Source organism: Lissotriton vulgaris, chromosome 1_1, assembly GCF_964263255.1.
Source record: "Lissotriton vulgaris chromosome 1_1, aLisVul1.2, whole genome shotgun sequence".
Classification (NCBI taxonomy): Eukaryota; Metazoa; Chordata; class Amphibia; order Caudata; family Salamandridae; genus Lissotriton; species Lissotriton vulgaris.
This window is the reverse complement of record NC_141685.1, coordinates 159,534,998-159,555,720: the sequence shown is the minus strand read 5'-3', so window position 1 is coordinate 159,555,720 and position 20,723 is coordinate 159,534,998. Positions and strand designations below refer to the sequence as shown.

General features: G+C 44.7%; 1 pseudogene; it reads left to right on the top strand.

Moving 5' to 3' along the window:
* The first annotated feature begins 14,746 nt into the window (after nucleotides 1-14,746).
* Nucleotides 14,747-16,302, top strand: LOC147737954 (uncharacterized; annotated as a pseudogene).
* Nucleotides 16,303-20,723: the final 4,421 nt, after the last annotated feature.

Genomic DNA, 20,723 nt, shown 5'->3' with positions numbered 1-20,723 from the left:
ATTTCATCTAGTACCTTTTCTGATGATTGGGACTTTGAGACTGTTAATAATATGATGTCAGACTTTGAAATGTCTGCAAAATTTACGATTCATGAATACTTATAGGTTCATCGGATTACAAACAAATGTATTGTAATAATCACTCTGGTCATCATTTCTTGCATAAATCTGCAAATCCTAGAAATGTATTAACTTATAACCAATGGGAATATTGTCCCTACGGCACCAAAGAGTAGCTCAAAGACATTTTATAACAAATTTCCGTACTTTTCAGGTTTTAATGTTTCAAATCCAGAAACATTTTACTTTAAAAATGTTACAATCACTCTGCCTATGACGATTTTCCATTTTCAGTATTGCTTAAAACATATACCAGCAGGCCTATATGAAATTTCGAGTAAAGAATACATCAAGACATCCTTGGATTTACCTTATATACACAAATCTTGGAGTGGGGGAAAGTAGTGTTTCTTAGTGGTACAAATTGGAAAAACACACTAAGCGGTTCACTCATATGTCGGGATATTAATTTACACAGGGCCTGCGATGGTTCCACATATAACTTATCCTGCCACCTGCAAGGTTCACCAGCTGCGGTGATTGATCCAATTTTTAGGCAACTTTCTAATGGAAGTTATATTGTGTTGAATGATCACAGCTGCTGCGGCATGTTGCCAGGAATAGCCTATCTTGTAACTGTGTCAGCCAGGGTCACTTGCTATATGCAAGTATTGTTTCCTAAAACAAAGACAGACGGGGAGTCGCCATTATAGCCTTCACTGAACATCTCTTCTATACGAATTGATACTTTAAGCAGACTGAAAGCCATTCTTTTACAGAAAACAGTGCCACTGACGTCGGCCAAAGAGACGTATAATCTGCAAGTTGCAAGGACTTCTGCAGAGATACATGCCCTTTTAACAACAAACTGCCCTAAACATTTATCGGAAATGTTAGGTCATATCTTAAACATGTCTGATATGAGTGATATTGTACATGTATTTAAGACAGTTTTTTCGGGACTGTGGGCACCTTTTCAAGCAGTCCTAGGCATATTTCCAAACTTCGTGCACTCGGTGTTTGGCAGACTGCCTCTCGTTTTGGGGCTTGCAGCAGAGATACTATTTTTGCTCCTTCTGCTCGGATATGGCAAGCCAACTCACCAACGACGCCCAGATCACCTTGGAGAACACTCTTCTGGCGATGAGGTGTCGTGAGCGCATAATCCAAATGTTGAGATTAATTTGTTTAAGAGAATTGAATACCACATGGTTTCTAGCATTCAGACCAATATGGCAAGATTGCATCTTACCTGTTCTATGATGCCTGCTATGTGGAGAGGAATGAGTGCTAGACATCTGTCTGACACTCCCATCAGTCATGCCAATGGAAGTTGATACTTGGACCAGTAACGTCTCATGCACTGTGTTGTCTCTTGCGGCTACCAATCCTGATGACGGCATTCATTGAGATCTCACAGACGCAACATGCTAATGGTGAGGTACGAGGAACAACAGGCGCACAGGTACCATCTACTTCGAAAATTGCTAATGCGACTGACGCTGACGGTGATGGTTCACATCTATGTGCGGTTAATCTGCTGAACGAGGTACTCCAACTTTTACCTACAATGGTAGACACATTCTTTACAGACTTAAAAGACTTGATGTTTTCTCCAAGCCCTAACACTGACTTTTGATTTGGCACGCAGTGTGCTGAGAGACTCTGAATTCGACCTTCATTTTTCAAAACAAAGTTCTAACTTTGGGACTTTATTTTTCCTATGATTAATTTTTGTTTTTCCAAATTCTTATTTTTTCATTTTTTGGCACCAAGTAATCTGCTTAAAGTAGAACTATTCATAGAGAACTAGATTTCTTTGATAGACTTCCAAGAGACAATAATTGACCTTGTCCTCATACAAACAGTTCATATAATCTGCTCGACTTTTTTTTCTGTATTGAAGAGCCATTTCATAAATGTATTTTCGTGATTCATTCGGATAGCATTTTCAAATGTCAAAAATATATGCTTTGTATGAAACATTGCTTTGAAATGCATACAGCACAAATGCTCTTTTTCATGTACAGCCAATGCATTTTTATGTATTTTGGGTGGGTTTTAAAGCATCATGTTTAGATATGTTTTTATGTGATTATAACTTAGTAATGTCATACATAATAAAGTGGAGTGGGTGTTGTGTGGCGTTTTAGGGTCCAAGTGAATTTTCCCGATTCATGCCCTTATATAGGTACAATTCACATTGCCCTTATATAGGCATAGAAATCAAGTCCTTATTTAGACATACCCCATTCAGACCAAATACAGGCATGGCTACTTCCACTCATACCAAACGTCACAACGATTTCTTGGAAAATCGGCTTAAGCAGTTAGGGAACTTCCCCTTGCTAGAATATTGATTTGTCCAAGAACTCATGTACTTTGCAAAGAACAACTATTCCCTAGGGGTTCTTTCCTGACGTTATTATGCCCGACTTAATGTCAAACTATGGCATTCCTAGACACCTTCAAGGTGTAAATATACCTCCACTTGCTCTAGCGAGACACAGTGGTTTGGAGCAGTTCGACTATCTACTTGCCCGACAGAGCTCGCTACAGCAAGTGCCGACGGAAGCCGACCCTCCAGCTGACGCACTGATCAGGAAGCTATCTCTTCTCCTGCTGAGAATCCAGCTCCAGTGTTTCCAAGCTCCCCTTGCGGGGTGTTGGGAAATCGAGTCCCGAGACAGAGATACCAGACCTCCATCATTCTAACTAAGGTATGGAGCTGGTTAGAACCTAGAGAAATCTTGGATGGATTCTTGGCAAAGAAAACGAAACCTAGCTATACAATACTTACTTCTTCCCTCATACTAGACTTAGGTTAGGTACATTGAACTTGGCGTATTTCAGAAGCACCAGTTGAGTATTTTAGCCTGTGTATTTATGTATGTATTTTTAAATGGCTTGGAAACCATACAATGCTCTTACAGTATTATTTTATAATACTATTCTCACTGTACACATTATACTTTGCAGTCTGCTTAACAATTGTAGCAGTTCACTTTTCTTGTATGAGAAAGAAGACTGTTCAAAAAACCTTTTTATTGGAAATGCCCGTCTCTCCATTTCTCTACAAACTCTGTTGAAACGAAGCATGCAGGATTGACTGAATGAAGTACTTATCTATTGTTTCCGCCACTTTAGAGATATGTTTCTTATTCTTAGAAAACAAAGTTGTCATGTTTATGCGGTTGTCAGAAACTAATCCCTTCTTGTGAATTCGAGAAAGTTTCTAATGACCTCTGAGCTAGCTGGCACTCAGTATTAAGTTTAGTATATTCGATAGAGACTTAGTCGACCTCAGTCCTACGACTAATCTACAGGATATATTATTCCAATGCACAGAGCCTATTGGGAATATAGGAACTACGCTACAGCAGTAGCAATCTACTTCCCATTTATGTAGCAACAGACAGCACAGCATGCCTACCAGAGATGGCGTAGGGTCAGAAACAGTACATTAGTAAATAGGTGTTAGAAAGGCGATCCCGGGGGAGGCAGAAGATGTCTGACTGACCACCCCTAGGTCCACCCCTCCGTCTAGAAGTATCCGAGCGTTATCGAGAGGCCTCCTGGGTGAGGGTCCTCTCCTAGAATCGTACAGCAGAGTAACCACACCACTACAAATGACACCACACAAGAGGATAAGTTCTTAGGCTTTATCAAGAATAACGGTTGCTTGTCTTCAGCGATATGTACAGGCAGATCGAGGGATCTGAAAAGTCTCGTAAATAAGGGACAGGGTAGCGGGACAGTCTCAGTACTGGTGAAGGAAGGGATACCCTGCGCACAGCTCTCAATCCTCGAGCCGGGGGGTTCCGAGAGGTCGAGCCGCGGCAGCGCCAGCAGGACTCGACAGGTGGTCTTTTAACGAAGAGGGGGCCACGGCAGCGCCAGCAGGCCTAGGTGATTTCAGCAAAGATGGGCAGCGGCAGAGCCAGCAGGCTCCAAAGATGGTTCAGCGAAGATGGACCGCGGCAGCGCCAGCAGGCTCCAAAGATGGTTCAGCGAAGATGGACCGCGGCAGCGCCAGCAGGCTCCAAAGATGGTTCAGCGAAGATGGACCGCGGCAGCGCCAGCAGGCTCCAAATATGGTTCAGCGAAGATGGACCGCGGCAGCGCCAGTAGGCTCCAAAGATGGTTCAGTGAAGATGGACCGCGGCAGCGCCAGCAGGCTCCAAAGGTAGTTTCAGGATTAGGGTAATGAGTTCTTCTCGGGGTCAGCCGCGACAGCGTCAGCAGGGCTCTTGACTCCAGGATACAACTGGTGTCCTACTCCAGGTCTGGCCCAGATATAGGACTGGAGTCCTTTGATGTCCAGACCCTCGCGCCTGGGGGTCAGAGGGGCCGGGATGGTGGTGTCTAGACACCCAGCAGGGGGTGGAGCCAGCGCCCAGGGAGGACGGAGGGCGATCTATACCAGGCATCCGGGGATGGCTGGAGGGCCATCGAAACTCCCCTCCTCTTGGATATTTTAAACTGTAACCCTACCTCAGAGAATGTCCTTGTTAAGCCTCTGTTTGCTCACAAGAGGAACAGAAACTTAAAGGATAAAATTGTACATTCTAGATTTGGAACAACACAGACAAATAACAGTCTAAGTCAGAGATCCTTGCTGAATAATGTTCCGATACGTGGAACAATTAAATGTTCCTCTTATAAGTCGTGTAATAACATTATTGGAGGTGCTGAATTCGTACATAATGGCTTTGTTACTAGGGCCAAGGATATCTGGAATTGCAAAACGGCAAATGTAGTTTATTTCATTTTATGTTCATGTGGCCTTGGTTATGTCGGAGAACCCTGTAGGCCAATCCAGACACGTTTGACCGAACACAGATCAGCCATTAAAACAAAAAAACTGACAGCACCCTTGGTGAAACATTTTCTCTACAAAAATCATAATTCAGATGACTTCCAATGGCGCATCCTTGAAAAAATAAGAACTCCGGATGGTAAAGGTGGATGCGCCATCAGAAAGAAAAGAGAAGTCTTCTGGATTTTTGTCCTTAATACTTTTAAACAGGGATTAAACAATGAGATTCCGTGGGAGAATGCGATATTTTAAGTAATTTTATCGCACTATGAACAGTATATCATAGCTTGTCTCCACTCTTTGTTAGATCAGCTATATACATCAGATTGCTCCTCACTGACCGTGGGTTTATGCAATCTCGAGTAATTCGACCATGAGCTAGACATTACACAGTCCCTGACAACTTGATGGAAAATTATAAAATAGAAATAGAAATACTATATTGTTATCTGTTGCCCCCTGCACCCCTATAGCCTTTTACTTATTTTCTTGCTATTATTAATTTAATTTCTGGTGTGGTGATTCGAGTTAAAAATTTCTTATAATTTTAATTATTTTCACGTCTTAGTTTGTTTATATAAATTCACAACAAGTTCCTTACTTCGATTTGACCATCCGCTCGATTATTATGTTAAGCGCACTGGCGCTTTAAAGATCCAAGGTCGCGAATCATGTGACCATTTACAAGGTGGTTTTAAAGGAAGCTAATTACTACCGCAGTTGAGAATTTTTCTAACGGTCACAGAACGCTGACTGGCCTCTTCGGCAGTTACTATCGAGAACGCCGGCTGAGCCCTGCTATTTACTTTCTATCGGTAAGGAACGCTTTAGAGAATAGTTCGAAACCGAGTAATTCGGTTTGAAATGGAGTTCGTTAAGTTAATTTTATAGAATACTTATTTGAGATAATTATTGGCTGTATATAATTTTGTTGTATACAGAATTACACGGAACGAGAGGCAGGATACAGATTAGTCTTTGCCGAGCCGACGAACTTTGCGTCCCCCTACATGAATAATTATCGTGCGGGTAGAATAAACAAATGCCACGTGTACGTTTAAGCCGTAAGTGTTGCCTTTTATTCCGTTAAGCAACCGGTTAAGAGTAGCTCAGGTTATACGGTTCGTGTTCAATAATGAATATCTTCTTTCCTTGTCTTGGGGCCTTTGCCTGGTATCTGTAGGTTTGTCGTAAGGAAAAGAAGAAAAGGAAAAGGGCTTTTTACGAGACGAAAAGCGTCTTTCGATTCCATTTGGTTGCATATCAAGCAGCTTTATGACTCCTCTCTTTTATCGATAGGTAAGCATTTCTCTTTTCATTAGGGAAGCTGTACTGTGTCCTCTAAATGGATAGTCAGATTGGACTCAATACAGGTACTGACAGTTACCGTTTTTTTCCTCACCCAGGATAATCGTAAATTACACATACAGTGGAAATTTTAGATGCTTGTTCTGGAAGCAGGCATTGAGTAACCATACTATTGATGGTCGAATAATAGTTTTTAAGTCTTAGGCGAGTATATCTAACGTTATGATATAATGGACCTGATGGATAGTACATTAAGGAATACAGTGCTTATACTACCATTTAGTTTTTATAGGTCTCAAGGAATTGTGATATAATGACTGCTCACTCTCCTTAGAATTATATTCTGGAAAATAAACGATCTTCGGCTATCCCTGAAATCTAGACATTTATCTGTTAGTATCACTGTGGATCCACATATGTCATACATTTAAAAGAGCTAATTTATAGCTTATGAGACCAGTGTGAATTCTCTTTTCTCGAATAGATATAGCAACTGCTCAAATATATATATATAAGCTTTGTAACTTGTTTAGTGAATACCATATGCTATAGTTAGCAGGGAGGTTTGAATTATGTATATTTTGATTAAATGCCAAATAATGAAACGGTTTGTAATGTTTGTGTAATTATGTTGTCTTTATAAATAATTGAATGTTTATATATTTCTTATGTTGATTTAATTATATATTTCAGAAATATATGTGTGGCTCCTAATGAAGGCGTTGGTTCAAGCGCCGAAACGCGCGTCGAGATAGTATTGATTGCCACTCTCTCCTTTTGTGTTTGTAATAATCTGTATTGTTTTTCAGAAAATATTGAGTGCCACTTTTCCATCTTGTGGTTATTTTTAATTGTATGATTTATTTTTAATATTGTAATAATTTGTTTATTGATTTTTTTATATACATTTTGTACATTCGCAATATGCTTTTAAAAGAAATATCATTAAAAAGAATATAATTTTTAATAACTATGTGGTTTCGTTGTTTGGTAACTGTTTCCTCCCTGGCTTGGTATTATTGATGAGAAATTATTCACACTGTTTATTTTCCTGTCCCATGAATTATCGAATTTTAACAGGGGGTCCTTGTTGTTTACATAATAGGTGTCCAGACACCCAGCAGGGGGGTAGAGCCAGCTCCCAGGGAGGCTGGAGGGCGATCGATACCAGGCGTCCGGGGACGGCTGGAGGGCCATCGAAACTCTCCTCCTCTTGGATCCGTTGAGTGGCCACTCTACCAACAGGGGGGATCTTGGTGCCTCGATGTCGGGGCTTCGCTGGGGCCGAGGCCGGGGCCGAGGCCACATGCTCGGGACGTGATGGGCCCAAGATGGAGTCGGGCGAGGCCTCGTGCTCGGAACTTGATGGGCCCCAGATGGAGTCGGGCCTGTAGGGGCGGTCCGGAGTGGCAGCCGGACCGGCAGTGTTGGGACGTGCAGGGTTCGCCGTGTTCCAGGGGGGAGAGCCGTGGTTGGCCAGGGTGGTTGCTCTCATCGGTAGTTCGTGTAGGGTCGTGCCAAGGGGGCGACCGTGGCTCGATGGAGGCCCGATGTCGTCCTGGGCCCGCCATGCGGGAGGAGTAGGACCACGCCATGAGCCTGGGTCCAACAATAGGTATGATGGAAAACAAACTGATAAGTAAGATTTTAAATGAAGAAGCTGCTGTGATAGACGGCAAAACACCCATGTCAAAACATCAGCAGTAGGACAATGGTTCAGGGAATGATAATGGTAGATTTATTTACACGTCTGTGCAGTGCGTGTCACTTAATGTTCTTTTCTTCCACTCTCATGAGATGGTTTTACAAGGCAACTCTGAGCTCACTGAGTGTGGAGCTTCCACGAATCTCAGAGACAGGCCGTTCCAAAGACGGTAACAGAGAAGGTTGAAAGATCTGAGTCTTGATCCTGGCAGATGGACTGGTGATCCCTGAGGGGGTATAGTTGGTCTGTGTGTTGCCACAGCTGTCCAGGGGGTGTAAGAAAATGTCAGCAATTTGCGGAGGGCCCTCTTTTGGGTGAGAACGACCCAGCTTCATGCACTACGGACTAGAGGGTTTGTGTCTGCGCAGGATGAGTTACATTCTGATAGCAAAATGGAGGACCTTGTCCAAAGCGGATAGATGTTACCAAGGATCAACATCTTCAGTTACGACAGATAGGGAAAGTCCATTTACCTCGAGGTGCTTGAAAAGCGTTCTGCACTCTGCTGGTGCAGGCTGGCTGTTTATTCTCTAGTTGGCATTTGCCAGGGGATGTTCAGATACAGTGGTTGAATCAAACCTCGGAGCAGCACTTGTAGCGTTGACTCTTGGAGTCTTGTAGTGTGTGGTGGATGCCCAATGTCTCAATGCTCTACGGAGCTCAGAAAATTCAGACTCTCCTTCATCACAGAGCTCGACCTCTGGGGCTTGACCAGTTGAACTGCAATAAAGAAGATGACCTGGACCAGTTCTACCTCTCCCGACCTTTGAATTGATCATTGAGGAACGAAGCCCTGCCTGGAAGGAAGATCTGCACAAGGCACAGCTGACCGAAGCCCTGCCTGAAAGGAAGATCTGCACAAGGCACAGCTGACAGAAGCCCCCGTCTGGAAGGAAGATCTGCAAAAGGTGCAGCTGACTGACGTCCTGTCTAGAAAGAAAGATCTGCACAAGGCACAGTTGACATAAGCCCCCGCCTGGAAGGAAGATCTGCACAGGGCACAGCTGACAGAGGTCCTGCCTGGAAGGAAGATCCGCTCAAGACGCAGCTGACAGAAGCCCCACCTGGAAGGAAGATCCGCTCAAGACGCAGCTGACGGAGGTCTTGCCTGGAAGGAAGATCCGCTCAAGACGCAGCTGACGGAGGTCTTGCCTGGAAGGAAGATCCGCTCAAGACGCAGCTGACAGAAGACCCTGCCTGGGAGAAAGATCTGCACAGGGCACAGCTGAGAGAAGACCTGTCTAGAAAGGAAGATTTGCACAAGGCGCAGCTGACAGAGGTCTTGCCTGGAATGAAGATCTGCACAGGGCACAGCTGACGGAAGGTCTGCCTGGTGGTGACCTCAAAGCAGTGAGAGACCCACAAACCACAAGATCCTTGAAGCCCAGCTAGCCAGACTGGATGCAATGTACATCAAAGGCCTGATTTAGATTTCAGCGGATTGTTTATTCCATCACAAATGTTAATATTAATGTTAATGTTAATGTTATAGTGATTTGTATAGCGCGCGGCTGCCCCAGCCAAGGGGCGTCCCGGCGCTGCAAGCAGACAGAATGAAGAGAGTTGGAGGTGCAGAGAGAAGAAAAAAAATTATAGGAAGAGATGAGTTTTGACAGCCTTTCTGAAGGCAAAAAGGTCCTGCATACCGCGGATAGCTTCGGGAAGGCTATTCCATAGCTTGGCAGCTAGGAAGCTAAAGGATCGGCCGCCTACTCTGGCCAGTTTGGTGCGGGGATAATCGCGAGGTGTTGTCCCTCTGAGCGGAGCGACCTCCTCGGAATGTATTCTGACAGGAGGGGGCACAACATTGGGGGGGAGGCGGTTTTAAGGACTTTAAAAGCTAGACACAGTGCCTTAAACTGGATCCTTTTACCCACCGGAAGCCAATACAATTTTTTCAAGGCTCCGGATACCGAGGAATGGCGGGGGAGACCTACCAGGGCCCTGGCTGCCGCATTCTGGACTCTCTGCAGTCTGGTGGTTTCGGCGAGATTTGCCCCCAGTAAGAGAGAGCTGGCATAATCCAGTCTAGTAAGAATGGTCGCCTGAACAATTAGCTGGCGAGTGCGGCAGTCAAAGAACTTCAGAATAGGTCTGATGTTACGTAAAATGCCGAAGCAAGTGGCAGACACTTTTTTAGTATGATGAGTGAACTTCAGTGCAGAGTCCACCCAGACTCCCAGATTTTTAACGCATTCTTTTGGCTCGGGAGGTTGGCCTAGTACTTCAGTGTGACAGGTATCCTGCCCGACCCATTAAAAATGCATTAGATCCTGTGGCAATTATAATAAGGCAGACAGGATATCTGTCACGTTTTGATAATGCCTTGATGTAGTTTGCAGAGTTTTACTCAGCGGAACTCCACGAAGTGCCAGGGAAACTCCGCCGCACTCTGCAGACTTCTGCTAGTGGCAGAGTTTGTTAAGTTGCGCTGCTCTCACTGATTTTTAGTGCCAGGAGTTTAACCCCCACTGTAAAATCAGCACGAACAGCACTACGCGTCGTGTCGGAGGGCGATGCTGCTTTCTGCCACTCTAATTGATATTCTAATCGAATGGCAGCTTCATCAACGAGAATGGCAGATTTTAACACTCTGAGTGGTCGCGACCTGCCGCGACCTACCGCAATGAGAAATCTCGCCAGGAGGAGGTCTAGCGTGTTATATTTTATCACAAGTGCTTGCCACCTTACCGGTGGCGAACCGCTTGAGAAAAGAATTCCGTTCTGCATGGAGTTTTTTGGACCAACTCCGCACAGAGTGCGGAGTGGGCAAAACTTTGCGAGGTCTGCCGGCAGAGCGTAATTCTTCACCTAACCCTAGTTTTGAGGCAATAATCTGTTGGACAAACTCCTAACTAGGCCCTTTGTCTGCAATAAGTGTTTTAGTAGTGAGATCCATGTCCTTGTGAGTATGAGACAGTTATATGACTTCTATCAATCAATCAATCAATCATAGCATTTGTATAGCGCGCTACTCACCCGGAGGGTCTCAAGGCGCTTGGGGGAGGGGTGTCCGCTACTGCTCGAACAGCCAGGTCTTGAGTTGCAGTACAAAAGGGGGTGGTGATGGACGGAGCATCTGAATCAATCAAACACTCACACCCAGTCAAAAGATCTGGGTTTAATCCATCACCGTTCTTTAGCCCACTCTGCCACCCCAGTTCAGACACGGCTATATGCAAATCAGTCTGACCCTGTGCCTCATGGGAACCCGTTTTATGTGGGGAGCCACCGGAAGATCTTGCGTAGCATGTGTAGGATGTTGAAGCATGACGAGGAGACGGCGTTGACTTGTCTGGTCATCGAGAGGGAGGAGTCTAGGATGAAGCCCAGGTTGCGTGCGTGGTCCGTTGGTTTGGGTGCGCTGCCCATGGCCGGGGGCCACCAGGAGTCGTCCCAGGCGGAGGGTGATGATCCCAGGATGAGGACTTCCGTCTTATCTGAGTTCAGTTTCAGGTGGCTGTTCGTCATCCACTCGGCTACGTCTTTCATCCCTTCGTGTAGGTTGGTTCTGGCGGTGGCGGGGTCGTTGGTGAGGAAGAGGATCAGCTGAGTGTCGTCAGCGTAGGAGATGATGTTGAGGTTGTGTTGGCGTGCGATGGCCGCGAGGGGACTCATGTAGACGTTGAAGAGGGTGGGGCTGAGCGATGATCCTTGTGGTACGCTGCAGATGACTTCGGTGGCCTCGGATCTGAACGGGGGGAGGCGGACTCTCTGTGTTCTTCCGGTGAGGAAGGAGATGATCCACTCCAGTGCCTTCTCCTGGATTCCGATGTCGATAAGGCGCTGCACTAGGGTGCGGTGGCAGACAGTGTCGAGCGCTGCGGAGAGGTCCAGGAGGATGAGTGCCGCTGTTTCCCCGTTGTCGAGCAGGGCTCGGATGTCGTCAGTGGCTGCGATGAGGGCGGTCTCGGTGCTGTGGTTGGCTCTGAAACCGGACTGCGAGTGGTCGAGGGATCCATTAGTCTCGAGGAAGGCGGCCAGCTGTCTGTTGACTGTCTTCTCGATGACTTTGGCAGGGAAAGGAAGGAGCGAGATGGGAAGGATAGTTTTTTAGGTCGGTGGGGTCCGCTGATGGTTTCTTCAGTAGGGCACTGAGTTCGGCGTGCTTCCAGCTCTCTGGGAAGGTGGCGGTGTCGAAGGAGGTGTTGAAGATGTCTCGGAGGTGGGGTGCGATGATGGAGTCGGCCTTGTTGAAGACGTGGCGAGGGCAGGGGTCGGTTGGTGATCCGGAGTGGATGGTGTTCATCGTGCGGATGGTGTCTTCGGTGCTGACCGGGGTCCAGGCGTGGATGGTGGTGGTGGGGGGCATTGGTGGGGTCATAAGGTGCGTCGGCTGTGTGCTGAAGCTGTTGTGTATGTCTGCGATCTTGCTGTGGAAGAACGAGGCGAAGAACGAGGAAGAACTTCTGATGAACCCCACAGAGTGAGTGTGCAGCCAGAGGGCAGTAGGGTGGCCGAAGGACATACAATTAGGTAAACTTGAATATGAGAAATATGGAAAGGTAGAAATGCCGCATCACCTGTGGATAACTGACACCTCCTGCCACTCTTCAAAATGCCCATCCGGTCACAAATGGCATCCTGGGCCCCAAAAGGACAACATCATGCCAGATGCCATGTAATGTTGGAAAAGGGGGGAAAAGAGTAATAGGCACACATCTGCTGTGGGGATATGTCAGGTAAATTATTGGTTGTGATGGATTCTCTATACGTAGTAAATGACTGATATCGTTGCATATTAAATTATATGACTCAACGTTTGTTTGCCTTATCTGCGCTTATAATGTAAAGGACGGGCCTTACAGTGAACACCTCGCTCTGTTTTACACAAAAACCCCAGAAGGAGTTGCATCTTACAGAACTTTATCTAACTTAGGAAGAACTAAAGACTTGCTTTTTAAAGTTGTCCTTCAGGGCTAGAAACGGGTGCTGTAAGCTACACTAGTTTCAGGGAGATGGACAGATGTTATGGTGATAGGAAACCCCACTCAACCCACAATAATGTTCCAATCTTCCAGGTTAGAAGAAACCAGAAATGCTTGAACCAAGGGAGCTGTTGAAAGTGTCAAAGGTGACTTTTGAACAGCGAGGTAAAGACAGGAGTTGGTATTTGAGATGATCTTAAGTAAATCGGAAAGAATGAGAAAAAGTGTGTAAATGGAGTTACTTCTGTTGTATACTTCGTAAAGAGTTACGGGAAATTTTACAGCCCAGCCTCATCCATCTCTTTTTCTATACTCTACTGTTGTTTAAATTAAATCTTGAACATGTGCCTCTATCTTAAGCTATACCTCAAGCACTTGGGTGCTACGTGAGCGCCCTTACTTTGCTCAGTTACTCTGTAAACATTGGTAAATCACCTCTTTTCCAGACATTAATAAGATGTCACCTGATCAACAGAACATTTAGTTAAATATCTGTGTATGATGAAATATTCCTTGCTAAGTTTCAAAAGCAATAAAGAAGAAGGGGGAGACTTACTAAGATTGTGCACTGTGTTTGCGTGACAAAAGAGGAACAAAATGGCGCAAAATCTTTTTTCCTAATTTACTTTCCAGCGCTAAACTTGTTTAGCACTGGAAATAATGTTAAAGTAATGTGACACTGTGCATAGCATTGTTTCGCATTACTTTGTGCCATTGGGGGCCTGCCAAGGGGGGTGCATGGGTGTTCTCGTGCAACCACAAAACTAGGTGCAAGGAAGGAGAAATGCTTTCATTTCTTCTTCCGTTTCTGACTTTGCATGTGTGCTGCACTGTGCAACACGTATGAAAAATGGTAAAAGCTTTCCCTCGTGTCGAGGCATAGTAATTTGTACAGGAAGGGTGTCCTTCCTGTACAAAACCCATGCTGTACTCACAGACCCACACACCCTAGTGCTCTGGTGCTAAGGTGTGTGCATGGCGCAGGCGCTCTGTAATCAGTGCCGGCGCAAGGGAAAGGAAAGGAGAGAGCCGTATCTCTGAAAATATGGTGCTCTCCTGTTCCCTTACTGTTGCGCCACGTAGCGTAGCCTCGCGGGGGGAGGGCTGCGCTGCATTGTGTGGAGTTTCTTTTACAACCAGTTAAACATTCTGAATTCTCATTCCATTATGTTTCCATTTAGTAATTTTAAATATCTTTACATCCAACAGAAAACAAGCCTTGAATGTGTGAATTGACCATCAATAATGAAGCGAAGGCTGTAACTCTTCAATAATAGCAGAAATAATGAGCTCCAATATTCAGGAAAACATCAGAGCAGTCGGCGACAGAGGAACCTGCACACAAACTGACAGATCCCGGTGAAGCATCAAGGGCAGTTCAGTGATTGTAAGAGTCTGAGCTGTGCACCTCCACGCCACAAGACGAAGAAATGACCTTGCTAAAATTAAGGCAACTACAATAACAAACCGCCTCCTGTATAAACAAGTGTCCAATAGCAACTTTGATCATGGGATCTGTATGGTGAGATTACCGCAGTGCTCCGTTTTCTAATATGATGACAAGCCATCATTCCGTGCTCTAGGTGAATAGTAAACTCTTTCTAGCCGAACCACAGTAACCAGAGAAGAGCACAACAGAGCGGAGCCAGACAACTGACGGGTAAAGGAAAGAGGAGTTCTTATATCTACAATACAATAGACTGTCCCTATTTGCACTGGCCAGAAGGAAGATACATCTTTACCCGCAATCGTGCATAGCCATAATCCAATCTAAAGGCACAATCACCTACAAAGACACCTTCTACATATGAGGAGAGTGGCAAATATTTGGTGGCTATCGCATTTTATTGTTAAAACAGAAATCAAACGTGCAAAATACTGCACACATATAAAGTGTGTGAGAAAAACCCAAGTGCTTTATCAGACATGTCGGCCCATCAGGAAATGCAGTCATGGGATGTAGACAAATATATACCCGACCCACAGACACTAACTAAGAAAGAAGAATCATACACCTGCAGCGAGAGCTTTAGTTTTTCATCACTTCTCAAGCTTCATCAGCACCCGCACACAGGACAAAAAACATTCAAGTGCAGTGAATGTGTCAAGAGCTTTAGTAGGTTATCAGAACTACAAAGACATCAGCAAACTCACACAGGAGAAAAACCATTCAAGTGCAGTGAATGTGTAAAGAACTTTCGTCGGTTATCAAGCCTTCAAAGACATATTCAAACACACACAGGAGAAAAACCATTCAAGTGCAGTGAATGTGTCAAGAGCTTTAGTCAGTTATCAGACCTACAAAGACATCAACGAACCCACACAGGGGAAAAACCATTCAAGTGCAGTGAGTGTGCAAAGAACTTTAGTCAGTTATCACACCTTCAAAGACATAATCAAACACACTCAGGGGAAAAACCATTCATTTGCAGTGAATGTGAAAAGAGCTTTAGTCAGTTATCAGACCTACAAAGACATCAACGAACCCACACAGGGGAAAAACCATTCAAGTGCAGTGAATGTGTGAAGAGCTTTAGTCACTTATCAAACCTCCAAAAACATCAGCGAATACACACAGGGGAAAAACCATTCAAGTGCAGTGAGTGTGCAAAGAACTTTAGTCAGTTATCACACCTTCAAAGACATAATCAAACACACTCAGGAGGAAAACCATTCATGTGCAGTGAATGTGAAAAGAGCTTTAGTCAGTTATCAGACCTACAAAGACATCAACGAACACACACAGGGGAAAAACCATTCAAGTGCAGTGAATGTGTGAAGAGCTTTAGTCGCTTATTAAACCTCCAAATACATCAGCGAATACACACAGGGGAAAAACCATTCAAGTGCAGTGAGTGTGCAAAGAACTTTAGTCGGTTATCACACCTTCAAAGACATAATCAAACACACTCAGGGGAAAAACCATTCAAGTGCAGTGAATGTGTGAATAGCTTTAGTCAATTATCAAACCTATATAGTCATCAGCGAACACACACAGGGGAAAAAACATTCAAGTGCTGTGAATGTGCAAAGTGCTTTAGTAGGTTATCAGACCTAAATAGTCATCAGCGAACACACACAGGGGAAAAACAATTCAAGTGCTGTGAATGTGCAAAGTGCTTTAGTAGGTTATCAGACCTAAATAGTCATCAGCGAACACACACTTGGGAAAAACCCTATAATTGCAGTGAATGTGACAGTAGTTTTCGCTTCTCTTCAGTATTAAGGAATCATCAGCGAACACACACAGGAGAAAAACCATACCATTGCAATGAATGTGAAAGCATTTTTAGTCATTACTCAATTCAACATTAATGATTCATCAGCGAACACACACAGGGGAATAGCCATTCAAGTGCAGTGAATGTGCAAATTGCTTTAGTCACTTATCACACCTCCAAACACATCAGCGAATACACACAGGAGAAAATGTCTATAATTGTAGTGAATGTGACAGTAGTTTTCATTTTTTTCAGCATTAAGGTATCATCAACAAACTCACACAGGAGTGTGGGAAGAGTTTTAGTCGATTATCAGAGCTACAAAGTCATCAGCAAACACACACGGGGAAAAGATAGAAGGGCACTGAAAGTGTGAAGTGCTTTTATCAATTTTCAATCCCATACAACCCTCAGTGAATACACTGCTTCACTTAACTCAATGGAAATAATCCTAGAGATGCAGAGACTCTGAAAAGTTCTTAAGAACATCAAAAATAATATTGACCCATCTGAAGGAGGACATAGACAAGAGCTGAACAGTGCAGTTATTATAAGAGGAATGAATTATGGAAAAAGATCAAATTCAAAGTAAGTGGGACCTTGAAATACCAGATGATAAAAGACCGGACTAGCAGTAAAGAAGAAAAACAGATAACAGTATTTGCAGAATTATAAAAGTGTTAGTGCCCAGTGATTGTTCACATCCGAACACATAGTAAAGCAACATGATGTATCAGGATACACAGTGGGAGACGAGCACATAGTGGAGTAAATGAAAAGAAACATTGTTTATTTTTATTTGGTGAAGATAAGATACAAAGTAAAACATTCAATCGCACCTGATCACACTTCCTGTACAAGCAACGCTGAACAATACTGGGACTAACAACTGTACTTTCAGCTAACTTGTCGGATTAAAACCTGTAAACCCAACGCACCCAGAGTGGACATGTTGTCAGGGTTCTGGAGATGGTAAACGTCATTGGTAATATGTATGTATTACTGTTACCAAATGCCACTGCAGTATATGTAATAAACTAAAGCGAAGCACAGGTGTTCAACAAATACATTTTTTTTCAATATAACAGAGCATATACCTTGTTTTTCAGTAACGTTTGCTGCATCTTTTACAGACTGTTATCAGTTGATGGATCAGCTTGTGCCTCGGGCCTTATATCTAAGTGTGACCCTTGGCTCCTCTCCGACTTGGCTCTCCCTATTCATTTGCTGACTTGCCAAACTTGCCAGAATTGAGCCACTGTAAGCAGCAGACTCTCTGTGAAGAATGTGGTGAAATAGTGAAATCTCAGATCAAAAGCATATATGTGCTAGGTCAATCATTTGCACTCCCAGGAACTCGTCTTCCACACTGATTGTCCCCTATGTCTCAAATATTCTGAAGGATTTGTTGTATGAATGCCAGAAGTGGCAGTGATATTCATGAAGCTAAAGCTAACAGGAGTGTGTGGGAGATAGAGAAGAGGAGAGATAAAGTAAGCGAGAGAGACAAAGAAAGGGGGAGAAAAAGAAAGAAATGGAAGGAGGGGGAACAGCAATTGATTTGTATTCACCTAAAAATAGAAGAAGCAGACGAATACATGTCAATGTGTAACATCACCAGAAAAAATGGGCTGAATACCTGTGAATTTATATTAATTTATTTTTAATAGCTATAGACCCATGTCGTGCCAATTTATTTACCAACCAAGGTAAACCGCGACTAATGACAATGAGGCATTCCCTATTAATTGGTGGTTTCAGCATCTTGTTTTAGATAATGCCATAGTCACCGCTCCCCGGGCCAGTTCGCAGCTCCAAACGCTCGATTTAACCAATCCGATATATTCTCAATTTTCAAATGTATGATGACGGTTTTGACCTACCCCCAAAAATAACTGTCCCTACCTATCTCAGAATCTCCCCATGCAGGTAGTACCAAATGGTTACGCCTGCCTAGTTAAGGATTCACAATTACCGTAACGCTAAACTCTCTGGTTTAGCTATGTGTGCGTTTATTGGTCTTGAGTACATAATGTGAGGTATATCCCACTACCAATAATTATAACTCTTCTCTATTTTATATACACTAATCAGGTTGCCTGCCCCTCTTTTTGTCCTGATGAAGACCCCACAGCAAGGGCACAACTAATCCCTGCGAACTTTTCAGGGTCGAAACGTCGACAATAACCTGTTTGGTCATCAACTTCACGCCACCATTTTTACATTTATTGTATTATGTGAAGTATGATATCTTTTGATTTAAGCTTCGAACCAATGGTCCTTTGTTTTGTATATAGCTCGCCAATACAGTTTTGTTAATAGGCTGATTTTACTGTCACTAATTCCCTTCCATCGCAATATCCTCACCTGATCACCTCCCCTTCCCTCCCTGGGGCACTGTTCAACCATTTAAAATTATTGATCTGTTGTCTAGTATATTCAGTATACCTAGTCCCATTGTGAATAAAACAATGTGGATGCATTTATTGTTTGTGTAAATATTTTTTTGAATTGTTCTCATTACATCACACTCACGCTGGGACCCCTTCCTCTTAGTGCCAATAAACAGGTCACAAGTAAGGAAAATAGTGCAGGAGCCCATTATCATATGCAAATCAACATGACATCACATGCAGTTCATCACAAGAAGTGATATCAGGCCCTTATAATAATTTTCACATGAAAGGTCCACGGCCTGATTTAAAAACAAGAAACATAAAATAATGTAAAAAGGTTTTGGTATCAGTTTTTATACATCATGTGTTTTTCCCACTATCAGTTTGTAACTAAACTCGGAAATGGCTGAAAGTGTAAATATTTTTAAACAGATATATGGAACTTGGAAATTACATTTTTAAACATTTTTTAGTGAATAAATAAAATGTGCTTTAAATTTGCGTTTGTTTCCTGATGTTGTTCTTTATCCAGCCTCTAAGCCCCAAAGTGTTTCACATTTACGGTGTATTAAGCAATAGAAGGGCTCATTTTGTCTAGATCTCTATTCCTCTCTTGCATCACTCACACAAAAAATAAAAGGGACTAATGGGCTCAAACCGGCATGCCGGACCAGAACAGAGCCCATTAGTAGGAGTTTTGCCGACGGCTGTCCGTGGTAATAAACACAGTGGAGGTGTTAAAGTTTTTTTACGGATAGAACCTTGGCGAGAGGATGCGCAACTTATACAGCCATTTGAGTCTATTCCTATTTGTGCAAAAGAAATTACACAAAAAGGCCTGTTATAGGATAATAATTTGCTTCCCTGCACAATATTTGGAGGCATTGCTAAAGGCTGCACGAAGGCTGTTCTTATTGTCGTACTTGAAATTATTTCTCCACTGGCTTGGTAGCTATAGATTAACCCATTTGGTTTGTTGTTTGAGATTCATTTTATAACAAGTATTGGTCCTGAAGAAGGTGGTGTTGCCATTGAAATGCTCGTAGACCAACACATCACCCATGAGGTGGCCCTGAAAGAGAGCGTAGTTGTTGGCAGCGTGGGTGCCTACCCCGCTTATTTGCCACTTTGTGGCTCCTTGATTGTCCCGGGTACCACCTCGCCATTTTTGCTGAGTTTGTATCCCTCCTGACGGGTGCCCACCCCGCCAGGGACTTTCTATTAATTGTAACAGGAGCCCACCCCTGGCGGCCCGGGAGCAAAGAGGAACATTTCCCCCGGGGTTGCTGTCATCCGGGGATCGCCGAGCTGGGCTCGGAAGAAATGCCGGCACTAACTTTGGAGCCACGGGGCTCGGAACAACAATGCCCCCCCCGGGAACGAGAGTAAAGGGGGAGCGGCCCGCTGCTTTCCGGGTCCGCTCTCTAACAAAAGGAGTGCCCCCGACGTTGGAGTCCCTCACAGGTGGACTCAAAAGACAATGGCCCCCGGAGCCCTTGTGGGCTCTAAACAAAGGTGCGTCAACTTTGGGGGAGCGGCTCTCTGCCAACCGGGGCCGCTCTCAGTTAATGAGGAGCTAGTGGAGCCTCTCAGGCTCTATGGACATGCCCGGAGCTCTCCCCCGCCCGTCAACACTCACCGGGCTCTGCTGCGGGGAGGCTCCGATGTCGCGGCCATCTTCCTCTTGGGTTGCCATGGTGATGCGAGGCTCTCCTCATGCCCCGGGAGCCCCTGCTGGCGTCGGCAGCCATTCTCCTTCCCCGGATGTCCTCCGGGGCTCTACTGCTTCTGTGACCCGAGTCCAAGGCGGGGAAGTCTCCCGCCTGGGTTCGATGCTCGGCTCACTTCTCATTTCCTCACCAGAGCGCGGGGTGGGCTCCCGTCAGCTTCCGGTTCTCGGGGAAACACTTCCGGGTCGAGCCCCTGGGTTGCTAGGTGATGCCCAACGCTGTGGCCAATCCCAGCGCGGCGATCCCGGGACGACAGCAACCACGGGGGAAATGGCCCTCTCAGCTCCCAAGCCGCTGGCAGTCATTTCAACACGGGGTGGGCTCCCGTTACAATTAATAGAAAGTCCCTGGCGCGTGGGCACCCGTCAGGAGGGATACAAACTCAGCAAAAATGGCGGGGTGGCACCCGGGACAATCAAGGAGCCACAAATCGGAAAATAAGCGGGGTAGGCACCCACGCTGCTAACAACTACCCTCACAAGGGAATCCCTCAACAGGGGGTTCTCTCTTTCAGGGCTACCAAGGAAAGCAGCACAGTGCTCCCAGGCACTAAAGG